Source organism: Zalophus californianus, chromosome 6 (genome assembly GCF_009762305.2).
Source record: "Zalophus californianus isolate mZalCal1 chromosome 6, mZalCal1.pri.v2, whole genome shotgun sequence".
Taxonomy (NCBI): Eukaryota; Metazoa; Chordata; class Mammalia; order Carnivora; family Otariidae; genus Zalophus; species Zalophus californianus.
The window spans coordinates 29859620-29872647 of record NC_045600.1 but is presented as its reverse complement, the minus strand read 5'-3'; the positions used below and the strand labels follow the sequence as shown (position 1 = coordinate 29872647).

General features: G+C 39.5%; 1 protein-coding gene across 20 annotated transcripts in view; it reads left to right on the top strand.

The window, feature by feature from the left end:
* Window positions 1-13028, top strand: part of SIPA1L1 (signal induced proliferation associated 1 like 1) — a 468863-nt gene that overhangs the window by 128770 nt on the left and 327065 nt on the right. For all 20 annotated transcript variants that reach the window (XM_027568806.2, XM_027568796.2, XM_027568799.2 and 17 more), the window contains one exon: window positions 7584-7665. The gene's annotated coding sequence lies outside the window, so the exon portion shown is untranslated. The remainder of the gene's footprint in view (window positions 1-7583; window positions 7666-13028) is intronic.

Below are 13028 nucleotides of genomic sequence, written 5' to 3'. Positions count from 1 at the left end.
GGACATTTTCATATGTTTACTGGCCATTTTGATACCACTTTTTGGGGCAGTGAAAATGTTCTGTATCTTCATTGTGGTGGTGAGAAGTGGTTGTTACGGATATGTTTTGAGAGCAGGGCTGACAGGATATGCTCACGGTGTGGACGTGTGGAGGGGGAAGGAGAAACCAAGAATGGCATTAGGTTTTATTTTATTTTTATTTTTTGCCTGAGCCACTGGAAGGAGGGGAATTGGGATGTTGGAGATAGAGAAGGTACAGGTTACAGATATAATTTTTAAAATTTTTCGGCATTTTGAAATAAATTAATCAGTTACGTGATTTCACTCATATGGAATTTAAGAAACAAAACAGAGGATCATAGGAGAAGGGAGGGAAAAATAAAATAAGACGAAATCAGAGAGGGACACAAACCACGAGAGACTCTTAACCATAGGGAACAAACTGCGGGCTGCTGGAGGGGAAGGGAGTGGGGGATGGGGTGGCTGGGGGATGGGCCTGAAGGAGGGCACGTGATGTCACCAGCACTGGTGTTGTCTGCAACTGATGACGCACTGACCTCTGCCTCTGAAACTAATAATACACTATATGTTAATAAATTGAATTTAAAGACATTAAAATTTTCAGCATTTTATGAAGAAAGGCCATTTGAATACCAAAAGAATAGAAAGGATAAAAAGCATAAATGAATAAAGAGCAGCCCTTTAAATTGGATACATTGAGCTAGCTTTACGAAATACTCATGAACAAGGTTTTTTTCTTTCCCTCATTTCTCTGAGGACCTACAGTTGCAGGTATTGTTGTGCAGACTAGCTTCGGGAATCACTCATCTGCAGTATTACATATGTATTTTTGACTTTGATACTATTAACGAGTGAGCATCATATCCATCCTTAAACCTGCAATAGATTGAGGTTAGAGTCTAAATATGAGAAAGCATAAAAAAACTTCAGAGTAGGCCATGTGTCATTTCTAGCCCAGAAATACTTCATTTCTTAAAAAAAAAGGAGAGAGAGAGCCAGATGCATCTCAAGGACACATATGGTGCACGTGTAATCATAGTAAAGCTCCATACTCATCTTAGTAACTTCCTTGCCTAGAGGCTCTATGAATTATTGTTTCTAAAATTTTGTTTGGAAGAAGCCAAGCTCTGAGTTTTCTTGAGCAAGCTGATTTGCCTCGTCCTTAGGGGAAAATACAGTTATTTTTGACTTTTGTGTATTCCCATTCTCCCCACCACCAGTGTTAAAGCTATAAGTGCGCTACAGAGTATTCGATGAAAGCAGTTCGGGGCAGCAGGAGTGGGGAGTGGTGCCGCAGTGTGCCGCAGTCAGGAAGCTGGGGTGGCTCTGAGGACCTGTGACCCGGGGTGAGGTTGGCATCAAAGTTAGAAGACTTGTCTGGAGTCTCTCTTGACGCATACTTGTGCTCTCCTTTGAATTGAATACCCACTTGCTATTTGGCAGACCGTTGAGTCGCCTTCAGAATGGGTATCAGTGTCATTAATTGGTTTCAGAAGTGTGTAAGTGATCTTTTATATAAAAGTTTTGCCTTTGAGTATTACCTGAGAAATATTTGTGTGCGGTTTGATAGTACAGAGTAGTTTGATTATTCAGAGATATCAGATGTCCTTTGTAAGATTTTCCTGCCATTTCAAAGAACAGTATTACTAACAACTGATTACTTTTCTCATCTTTGTCAACTGGTTTTGTGGGACTTACTGTCTTTCTACCGAGAAGAAAATTTTAACACGCATAATCACTGCTCAGCGTTTCCAGTCTGCTTTTGGTGTTAGGTCATAGGGTAATATTTTAGTTACCTCATGTGTCTGTGGTTTTGACATGATTATCTTGCCCTGAGGGATGGGTGAAAATAAGTGAAAAGTTCATCGCTGCTTTGTGAATTAAGTTGTGCCTTGGCACAGAGTGCTGATCATTTTGGCATTGCAACACAGCATTAGATCACCTTGTCTCCAGTTTGGGAATGTTCTCCAAGTGCTGCCTAACACTGCAGACTTCTCCATAAACTTGAGCTGGTATAGAAAATGATGTTTATTGTATCCTGTTCTCAAATATCTTGCCAAGTTACTGTCATCAGCCTCTTTATTGATAGAAAATTAGTTAGGCAAAAATCATTTTCTTATTCTTGCATGGGAGAGGTGATGAAATTTATGAGAAAGTACATATAAGGAAAGGTTGGAAGTGTTGATTGTGGATTTGAGCCCTGGCTGGAAACAAAGAACTCTTGACTTACAGTGGAATGTTCCCTGTGTTCCTCGCGTCTTTCAATCTGAGCTCTTGTATATGGAAATAATGAAAGGAATATGTGCTACATGAATTGGTCAGGGTTTTTGGTTACAGATACTAAGATCTGTTCTAGTTAGTGTAAATAAAAAGGGATTTATTAGGGGTGATAGGTAGCTTAGCAAATCATCAGGAGGGCTGAAGAAAGAGCCCGGAGGCCGAGTTTCTGGAAATGGTTTCCAGTGTACCGCACTGTGGGACTGGCCCTCCGAGGGGCTCCTGCCCTGCCTGGGTCAGGATGCTCCAAATCAGGAAGCCAGAGCCAGAAGCACGCCACATTGCCAGCAAAATGCGTGCCACACATCCTTTCACCTTGCTGCTTTTCCCACGTAACGTGACTCTGTTCTGAAGGAGTCCCATGCAGTGCGCCAGGCTGGTAGAACCTAATTCGTAAGCCTTGCCTGTACTGTAGGGCTAAGAAGGCAGGGAACGTAATTCTTCCATCCCTGGTTGGTTTATTTGCTTGCTTTTATAATTCTGCATTGGGAAGGTGGGTTTTACCCAGAAGGGAGCTGTTAACAGTGATGAGAGGAAGTGTAGATTTGGGGCCTCTCTGAATAAGATGGTCATCACAGCACCTTTTTGAAATAATACTGTGGTAAGAAGACTAATGGATTGCAAGTAACTTTGAAGGAAGCCTACTATTTAAAAACACACTTTTTAAAATTGGGGGTGGTGGTGCATAAAGAATATTTGAAACCCCAGCAGGTGCGTGCTTGTGTTAGTTTAGGATTTCTGTATTAGTCTAATGAGAGTATGTTGATAATGAAGCCAAGAAAAAATAATGTCTTTTTTTTGCAAGTTCTTTTGTTCTCTGTGAACCAGTCCAGCCCCATCCTTGAGAATCTTTTGATCTGAGAAAGTTGAGGGTTTATACGTGAGTCAGGATAAATTCATTACTGTTCTCAGAAGAATTAAAGTGTATGGATCAGTGATGGTGGGTTAGCATTGTTATAATTTTTCAGATATGGTTATTTACCTAACTTTTTTTCTGAAATGGACCTAGCCCTGGAAAGCGTTTGGAAATCACATGGTCCACTGCCCTGGTTCTGTAGTTGAGGAAATCGAAGGCCAGGGAGTGAAGGGATTTGCTCAAGGTTAGACAGCCGGTTGTTGGTGGTGGGAGGTGGGGTGGCCTGATTTCACAGCTTGCCTGGTTTTTCCCTGCCAATCCCTCTGGGAAAGCACTGGTTTCTCCCCAGTGGGATGAAGCTCCAGTGCCTCCTGGGTTCTCATACTGAGATTTAAGTCCTGGTTGGGACATCTCAGTGGGTTGTTAGTTGGATAATACCGCTGTTCTTTCATGCGTCAAGTAATATTTGGAAATTTCTTCTTGACTTTTAAGGAAAACGGGTCACAGAAATAAGAATTTTGTTTAAACTAACACTTGGGGAAGAAAAAAACCACATAATCATGCCTAATTGAAGATGTAAGTTTCACTTGGTAAACTCAGCTGCAAAAATGAAGGGGGTTTACGCACAGTTCTCTTCTGTTTACTCTTTTGGGCTGTTCGTAAATTTGCCCGTACACTGTTGTTTTGATAAGGCATTGCTATTACATGCACAGTCAGTACAAGGTAAAAATTACTAGGAAACTTTAGTTTGACTCACTTCTCAGCTCCTTCAAGTCTTTGCTGTGAGTCTTACTCTGACCCACTTAAGATTGCAATTCACCCCATTCATGCCTCCATCTCCTTAGTCTACCATCCTGGCCTCTTTCTTTTCAGTAGCACATACTCTCTCTCACATTGTATATGTATCTCCCATGTCATATGTCTGTATGTTATGTTTACTGGTTATAAGTACGTAATATATATTATGTCTATATTATGTCCATATAGTCTCTGTGTGTCAGGTGTCTCCTCCATCAGACTACAAGCTCCATAAATGCAGACCTTTGTCAGTTTGTGTTCCCAGCACGAAGAATAAATAGTGCTTGCCCTGTAGGAGATAGTATATGAATGAATGAACTTGGCAAAAAGCAATACTCTTTAGGATTTCTACTAGTAAAATGCCAGATTCTCAATCGTAGTGTTTATTTTATTCATGAACTCACTGGGGATGGCAAAATCACCAGTTTGGTATGTAAAGAAAGTAAATTATCTTAAGGTTGTGAGTTGTGTTATAAACAGTATTCTGGAACTTCCTTGCTTATTTGGCACTAAGGAAGGAACTCGGCTTCAGGTGAAAAAAAGTCATTAAATTTTCAGATATTATCAGTGGAACAAATTCTTTAGACATTAAAATCTAGATTACTCAGTGATAAAAATGTACAGATATAGATTTGGATGGCAACTGGTTTTAAATTTAATTGATAGAAAAGCTTTTCATTTCCAGCATTGTGGCAACTAGAGCCAGATTTCAGAGAATCAGCGTCCTGAGGCAGCAGGGGCGGGATGAGGAAGGGATCAAGGCCTGGGGAGGGTTGGAAAAACCCTTCAACAGAGTCATCCAGATGTGAAAATGCATCTGTACACCTGCTCAGAGAAGCTGGAAAACGAGACAGGGAGACCCATTTAATGCAGATAAAGTCCATAACATTCTGAAATTTTCATTTATCTAATGTGCTGGTAGCCTCTCAGTAAGTTCTGGGCCATAATGTAACTTATAAATACTCATTTTTATTATTTAAAGATGTATTTGATTTTTTAGGATTTAAGGGAAATAAAGATGATCCTTAATGTCTTAGGAAGATGTTAAGAAACCTAGAAGGTATCTTAGGAATAGGCTATGCTGGCTCTTCATGTCAGCTTAAGCCCAAATGTTAAATGACTTGCCCAACATCGCACAACTAATTCTTGGCAGAATTGGTACTAACTTTTGTCACAAATTATAACTGAAGCATCCTTAATAAGAGAAGAGTGTACAGGCCTCTCTTTGATAACCTAGGGGTGGTTTTAAATTTGTTCCAAGATTTATGTTTTATCTTAAAAGTTTTAAAAATGCATGCAGATATTCCATCCTCTACAAATTGCATTCTTCTTCTTCTTTTTTTTTTTTTAGAAGATTTTATTTATTTGACAGAGAGAGACAGAGCAAGAGAGGGAACACAAGCAGGGGGAGTGGGAGAGGGAGAAGCAGGCTTCCCGCAGAGCAGGGAGCCTGATGCGGGGCAGGGAGCCCGATGCCCGATGCCCGATGTGAGCTCAATCCCAGGACCCTGGGATCATGACCTGAGCCGAAGGCAGATGCTTAACGACTGAGCCACCCATATGCCCCATGTGCTTCTCTTTTTATGTGTATAAGCATGCATATTTTTGTGCTGATTTGTGGAATTGTCATCTGGAATTAGAGAAAATGAACAGAATGAAAGATCACCTTACGTTATTATCTTAGAAGTGTTAAATCAGAGTTTTAAAGAAAACCACAATGGGGGAATCTACTTGATTTGCTCTGAAGTTAAATATATTATAATAGAGGAAATTAATTATAGCACAGTGAAAATACCTTATTTAGAAAATATTTTCAACCTCAACTTGGGAAGAAAGGATTGCTATTTTTGTCAATTCAACATTCGTGTACGTGAAGTAAGGCGTTAGGCTTTGTGTTTTTTTGCTGGAGGTACAAGTTTGGAAGCGATGAGTTTTTTTTAAGAGAGAGAGATGGTTTTTGTATATAATTTTGTAAGTACATTTTCCCTGAAGATTAGATCATATTTTTATGGAGAAAGACAGCCAACCCCGCCCTACCCCTTTCCCCAGCAGGGAATTACTCTAAAGGTTTTGCTTCTTAATCTTTTATGTTAATCTTTTTTTTTTTCAACACATGGTTAAATGAGATTTTTATCCTGCAGCGGAGTTGTAGCTTGATTTTAATATGCTCCAAAAGATCGTTTCCCCTGTTGAATAAAGAGCAGGGTGTGATAGGAAGAGCACCAGGCTGCCAGTCAGGAGATTTTGACTTCATCTTATCTGTAGGATGATGGTTTTACAGCGGTAATGGGGTATTGCAGCCTCTTCCAGCTTGGAGAGCTTATAATATGTATTTGCTCATAATGTGCTTAGTGCCTCATACCCGTATTTCCTAAAATTTCAAAGTACAGACAGGGTGCGTATTTCAAGTTTCACTGTCTCCCCACAAAGCAGCTCTCTTGGGATGAATACTTTGGGAGCCAGTGCCCTTTGCTTTAGTCCGGCCAGTGGGTTCCCCTGTGTGACTGCGATCGTTCTGTAAGGACCTGCTGGGCAGTCTCCAGTGGCTCTCAGAAGGCCCTTCTCCACTGAGCAGCATGAGCTCTGTGAGCCTCTGAGCATTTTCGAGACAGCCTCCTAAAGCGTGAGGAATTTTCAGATTGGGCTTGGAATCTTTAGGAACTGGACCATTGCTCCTTTTGAGCGGTTTGCCACTTGGAGGCCTCGTATTAATGTTGGAAGTAGCCATCTAAATTTTTATGGTCTTATATTTGCAGATTTTCCACAGATCGTAGGTGTTCATGAGAGGAGGCCTCTGGCAGAAGAGTCTACGTGATTGTTTTCCCATGCTAGTCTCATGTACCCAGGGTCTCTTTGTCCTTGAGGGTGTACCGTGGTGTGTGTGTTTTCAGTTGTCTGTATCACACTGGCTAGTTGACTAGCTCTAGGTGGATATGCAGAAATAGCCTGCAGAATTACTGGATTCATATCCCAGTCTGGCAGACTTGTATGTTTAGAAGCCCAAATACAGTATCCGTTGGCAGGCACGTCTTGGCAAACGGTGAGTGACTTGTGGGTGGGAAGAAGTGCGGCTCTGGGTACGCTGACTGGGCTGGAAGCCCCTGCCCCACAGCCATGCTACGACTGTAGTCTGGTATCCAAGAGAGATTTGTTTGTCAGTTTTTTAGAAATCATAGCTCCAAAGTCAGAGACAGCTGTAAAGCCCTTCAATTATTTTGTGATTCAGCTCTCATTATTTTTCACATCTTCTGGATTTGAAGTTTTGAAGATTTACACTCAAATAGAGTCTGGAAGGACTAAGGTACCTGTTAAAGACTTACTTTGAGGCTGAAGAAAGCCTTTATTTTTCTTTCATTTCCCTAAGGTATGGCAGTATTAGAGCAGATGGAAGGCTGGAGTTTGAGCTTAAGTTGTGTGAAAACTTCATCAGCCAATTGGCTGACTCTTAATGGTGAGACAGGAAGAACCACCCACGTTTTCCATTTTGGATTTGAGTCACAGAAAACAGGTTTCGTGCAGAAACCATTTGGCTTCAACAAGTGTACGGAAATTTCATCTTTGATCAAATTGATGTTTTTATCTTCATTGTGCATGTATTTCAAATTAATTATTTCCCCCTTTCAATCCTTAGGTTCAGTTTTGAATGTGAATGGCAGTAAACTAATATCCAAGATTTCTGTATAAGAAGTAGATCAAAAGGACTGTACTTTCAGGTAAGGATCTCATTTTACTTTATCTTTACTAATACACAGCTGCTTTGGCAGAAGTCCGGCATGGCCCCGACCCCCTTTCCTGTGAATAGAAGTATAGGTGAATTTTCTAAAATGCAGCAAATTGATTGCTCTAGACAGGTTTCCACCTGTTTGGGATTACCTAAGAGGTGTCAGTGGGGTTGGCTACTTAAAATCATTAGAGAAGCAAGATGTGATGGCAGTTAACACACACACACACACACACACACACACACACACACACACACACACTCATTTAAAATGGAATATAAAGTTGTATTTAAATTTTCTTTTTCTTTTAGGTGGAGGAAATCATCCTAATACCTACCACTTCTTTCCCATGATTGATCGATTGATCTATCATCTGTCTGTTTCCCATGTATTTAAAGTTTAAAGACATAGATAGTTTTCAGATTAATTTCTTTTTCTCTATGGCATCCCAAAGTACTAAACAGTTGTAGCCATAAGAAGATTATAGAAAAAGCTCTGTACTTGAAATAATTTGGAATGTATAGGGCCAGTATTTAGAAATGAATTCTCTCCAGGAGGAGAGGGAACTGTGTAGACCAGAAAGAAGCAACCCCCCACCCCTCATCCAATAAAAACCATATTTACATAGAAAGTGCTGTGCTGAGTTGGGATTGTCGTAGTGTTTCTGTATTCAAATGAAAGCATATTTCAGAGAAGTGATATATTGCTTTTTAATCAATTACCTAGTTTTCCTAATTGGTTTTGAGGTATTGAGTCCCCCCCCCCCCCCATATTAGCTTTTGTACCTCTTTAGGGTGGTATTTTTCAAGTTTAAAATACGTAAAACTCAATTTTAAATTATTGGCATTATTTGAAGAGTGAGTAATCCAAAAATCACGTGTCAGTAATACATTGTAGGGTGGCTCTTGTAGCAAGTTTCATTTCCTAACTGTATTACCAGTTGACAGAAATTCCTTTGCAAAACATTAACATACCAACAAAGAGAGCTCGGTAGAGAAAAACTGGCTTGGGGTTTGTAACAAGCTGCAGATGGTGTGTGGACATAATTTCTTTCCAGTTCTTCCTGGGATCAGCCTTAGTCAGACTCTTTTTTTTTTGAAGATTTATTTTTATTTATTGGGGGGGAGGGGCGGAGTGAGGGGGAGAGAGAATCTTTTTAAGCAGGTTCTGCACTGAGCAGGGAGCCTGGTACAGGCCCTGAGATCACGGCCCTGAGATCTTGACCTGAGTGGAAAACAACAGTCCGACGCTTAACTGACTGAGCCACCCAGGTGCCCCGCTAGTAACTCTTTCCTCATCTCCCTGCAGGTCAGGTCTTCCCTGTGGGGTTAAATGCTGTTATCCTCTGCTTAGAATTCTTCTGGGCCTCCCTATCACCTAGAGCAGTGGTTGTCAAACTTTTGGGTATCAGAAACCCTGCTGTTAAAATTGTTGAAGCCCCAAGAGAGCTTTGTGTTTATGTTGATTATACCTATCACTATTTACTGTATTGAAATGGAGAAAAACTTAGGACATAAGAATATATAAGCTTGCATTCCCTTAGCTGGAGAGTGATGACATCATTGATCATGAGCTTCTGGCAAACAGTGTACATTTAGGAGAGAGAGAGAAGGAAAAGGCGAATAGCATACTATTATTTTTACAAGTTAGGTTTATTGAGGTGTAACTTCTATACAGTTCAGTCCACCCTTTTTAGTGTACAATTCTTCTTTGGGTTTTTACAAATGCATGTGGTTGTGTAAACACAGTGAAGATATAAACATTTCCATTGCCCCAAAATGTTCCCCTTCCCTTAGCCTTAGCGCCCTCTCACCTTTTCTCTATACTGTAGTTGTACTTTTTTTCCCCCCCAGATGTCATATAAATGGAATTATACAGTCACAGCCTTTTGAATCTGGCTTCTTTCATTTAACATAATGCATTTCAGACTCATTCATGTTGTTGTCTGTATCACTAATTTGGTTTTTTTTATTGATGAGTCTTACTCCAATGTATGAATATACTGCAGTTGGTCCATCTACCAGTTGGAGAACATTTGGATTGTCCTAGCGTTAATATTAAAATAGTGTTAATCTCACAGACCCCCTGAAAGGGTCTCAAGGACCCCTAGGAGCCCGAGCCCTCTCTCTGAGGACCTCTGCCCATCTTGAACTACTTACCTGCATGTGATGTGCCCTCTGTCTAAAATGCCAGGATCTAGCTCATGTGCAGGCCTTTTTTTAAAAATTTTTTTTTGTCTTTTTAAAGATTTACTTATTAGAGAGAGAGACTCTCAAGCAGACTCCCCATTTAGTGGGGAGCCCCACATGGGACTCGATCTCAGGACCATGAGCTCATGACCTGAGCCAAAATCAAGAGTCGGACGCTTGACCGATTGAGCCAGCCAGGCGCCCCTCTGCAGGCCTTTCTAAGCCCTCTTCCCACCATCCCCCAAGGCTGAGCCTCAAGGCTGGGCTGGTCACCACCACCTTTGTGCCTCTGTTGTGCCTTTTTCCTCGGCTCAGCGGTTATTGAGGACGTCGTAGCTTCCCAGTTTCTGGAGGGTGGTGCCTTCTCTCTCTGTCCCAAGTACATGCCCGGTGCATGGAAGATGTAGTACATGTTTGAATGAATGAAGTATGGGAGACTTTCTCATAGAACATGCGTCCCTCGTTTCAGTTCTGCAAAGTATATATAGCACAAGTGATGTTTAGTATCTTTTATTTTTATTTTTATCGGATAAGGATATCTATGGTCTTGACCAGGCTGTACCTTAGAATAACTTGGGAAGCTTTTAATAAACATACTGATGACCAAGATTAAATTCTAATCTCTGGAGATCAGGCTTGAGTATTAGTATTATTTAAAAGCATCACTGTTGAACCTGATATGCAGCCCCCAGAGAATCTTTGTTTAATAGAGTTTGATTTACCATGAAGTCTTAGTGATGATATAGTTGAGACTGGAACCCTGATCCTTGATTCCTACTGGAGTGCCTTTTCCTCCACGTTCCAGACTCTCATGTGAATAGAAGCACTATAGAGATTTAGAGAGTCTTGTAGATGACTGCATTTTCAATTTATGGAGGTACTGTAGTGTGAAGACCAGAACACTGAATTTAGGGTCAGGGGGGAGTATGTTCCTGTTTGACTCTGCATTTATTAACTGTGGATTAATAAATACTTGAGTCTGTTCTCACTTTTAAAATAAGGATACTACCTTAAATTCTAGAAGCGTATTATGGGGATTCAATTAGATACTATGTTTAAGGATTTTTTTTTTTAAGTAGGCTCCATGAGCCCAGCATGGGGTTGAAGTCATGACCCTGAGATCAAGACCTGAGCTGAAATCAAGAGTTAGATGCTTAACAGACGCTCCTGTTAAAGGATTTTAAAGGATTTATTTAAGGGATTGCAAAATCCTTTTGTAAACTATAAAGTGCTTTCTAAAACTTATTTTTACTTGATTTTAGCATCGTGTATTTATTGGCTAACTTTCCTTGAGGTTCATAAATTACATAAGTAATATATAAGGGTGGTCTCACTGAAATAGTGAAATAACAGATTTATGCAGAGTAAAACTAAGAGGTCGCCGTTGGTTGCATAGTTTTGATCCTTTGTATATGAATTTAAGTGCATAAATGTGTATGCTTATGACATCCTTTTTTTTCCTTTGGTTGTATTAACATAGAGTATATTTTGTATGTTTTTTTTTTTTTAATTTGACAACACGTCTTTTATCATTCCATATTAGTATATAGAAATCCTTCTCATTCTTATAGCTGTATAATTTTTTCATATATTTCCATATTGGTGGACATAGTAGCCTGTTTCTAGTCTTTTACTTTTATGAAATGCTAATGAACATTCTTAGCTCTTATTAAACCATTAGTTAATTCTTATTAAAACATTTATTCTGTTTTACAGATAGTGGGAGCTGAAGTAAATGTCTTGTGAATGAAATCTTAGACATTTTCTACTCAAGTCAGGATAGAACTTAGACTTTTTAAAAAATTATGGTTAAATATAGTAGACCTTGGAGAATTTTTTCATATGATCTTTGTAAATTTAGTTTGTTTTATTTTTGTGGTATTGTCATTTCACTATTTGGATAGACTTTGAAAGACTAGTATGTATATTTCTTAACTCCTTTAGGTGTGATTGCTCATACTTTTCCCTTGACTAACAGCAGCAGTGCAGCAAGATGTCAGTACTTACTTATGCTGGGCCCTGTGTTAGGAGCTTATTATATACATGGTACCATTTCTTCCTCTCAGTAATCCCCTGAAATTGGTTGTGTTCTCCAGGTTAAACATTCAGAAATGGAGGATCAGAGAGGTCAGATCACTTGCCCAAGGCTAGTAATGGGTCTTGGATTCAAAGGTCCTGCTTCTACCTATGATGCTAAACAGTCTGCCAGGAATTCACTGAATCAGAGATGGGACTTTTACTTGACAACATCACAGCTTACTTTGCAAATTACTGGTGTTTGTATCTGCATATTTTGCTTTTTAGTACCAGTAATAATTTAACCTTTGCAGAAATAGTCCGTGCTTTCGAGTATCCATTTTGTAGAAAGTATTTATAATAAAAGCAGTATCGTAATATAATAAAAACAAATGCTTATTGAATATAATAAGTGGTATTTTGGAGTGAAAGAGGCTACTAAATGGAGAGTTGATGTTGAATTCTGTTATTAACAGGATAACCTTGGTAAATGAATGTTGTTTCCTCAATAGTAACATAATATTGGACTAAATAGTTCACTCTATACTTCATCAGCCGCCTGTCCTAAATTATAGTAGTGTGAGTAAGAAATACTTGGGAGAACATTCTTCAGTGGTAATGTAGATGAATTGCGAAATGGAATTCTAGTAATGCTTCCCCTTGCCTTGAGTAATAAGTAGAATACTGCTGGAAGGGTTTGTTCATTCATGACAAATGAAAGATTAAAATGATCTATCTCTGTTGATGAAAGTACCAGAGTGTAGCCTCAAAGTTTTTTTATTTTTTAGTTAATTAATTAATTAATTTTTTTTAGAGAGGGAGAGAATGAGAGAGAGAGAGAGAGAGGCAGGCAAAGGGAGAGGGGGAGAGAATCTTAAGCTTAAGAATCTTAAGCCCCGACAGGGGGCTCGATCTCATGACCCTGAGATCATGACTTGAACCGAAATCAAGAGTCAGCTTAACTAAGCCACCTACGTGCCCCAGCCTCAAAGTTTTTTAACCACATTGAAATATATGTTCTTACAATTTTATTATAGGTATAGTTTTGAGTATTTTAAGTGGCCATGGGTGGTTATTTCTCAATAATGATCATTATAGATGGAGTTTTAGCAAAGATACGGTTTCACATATTCTTTGTGTACTCTTAAC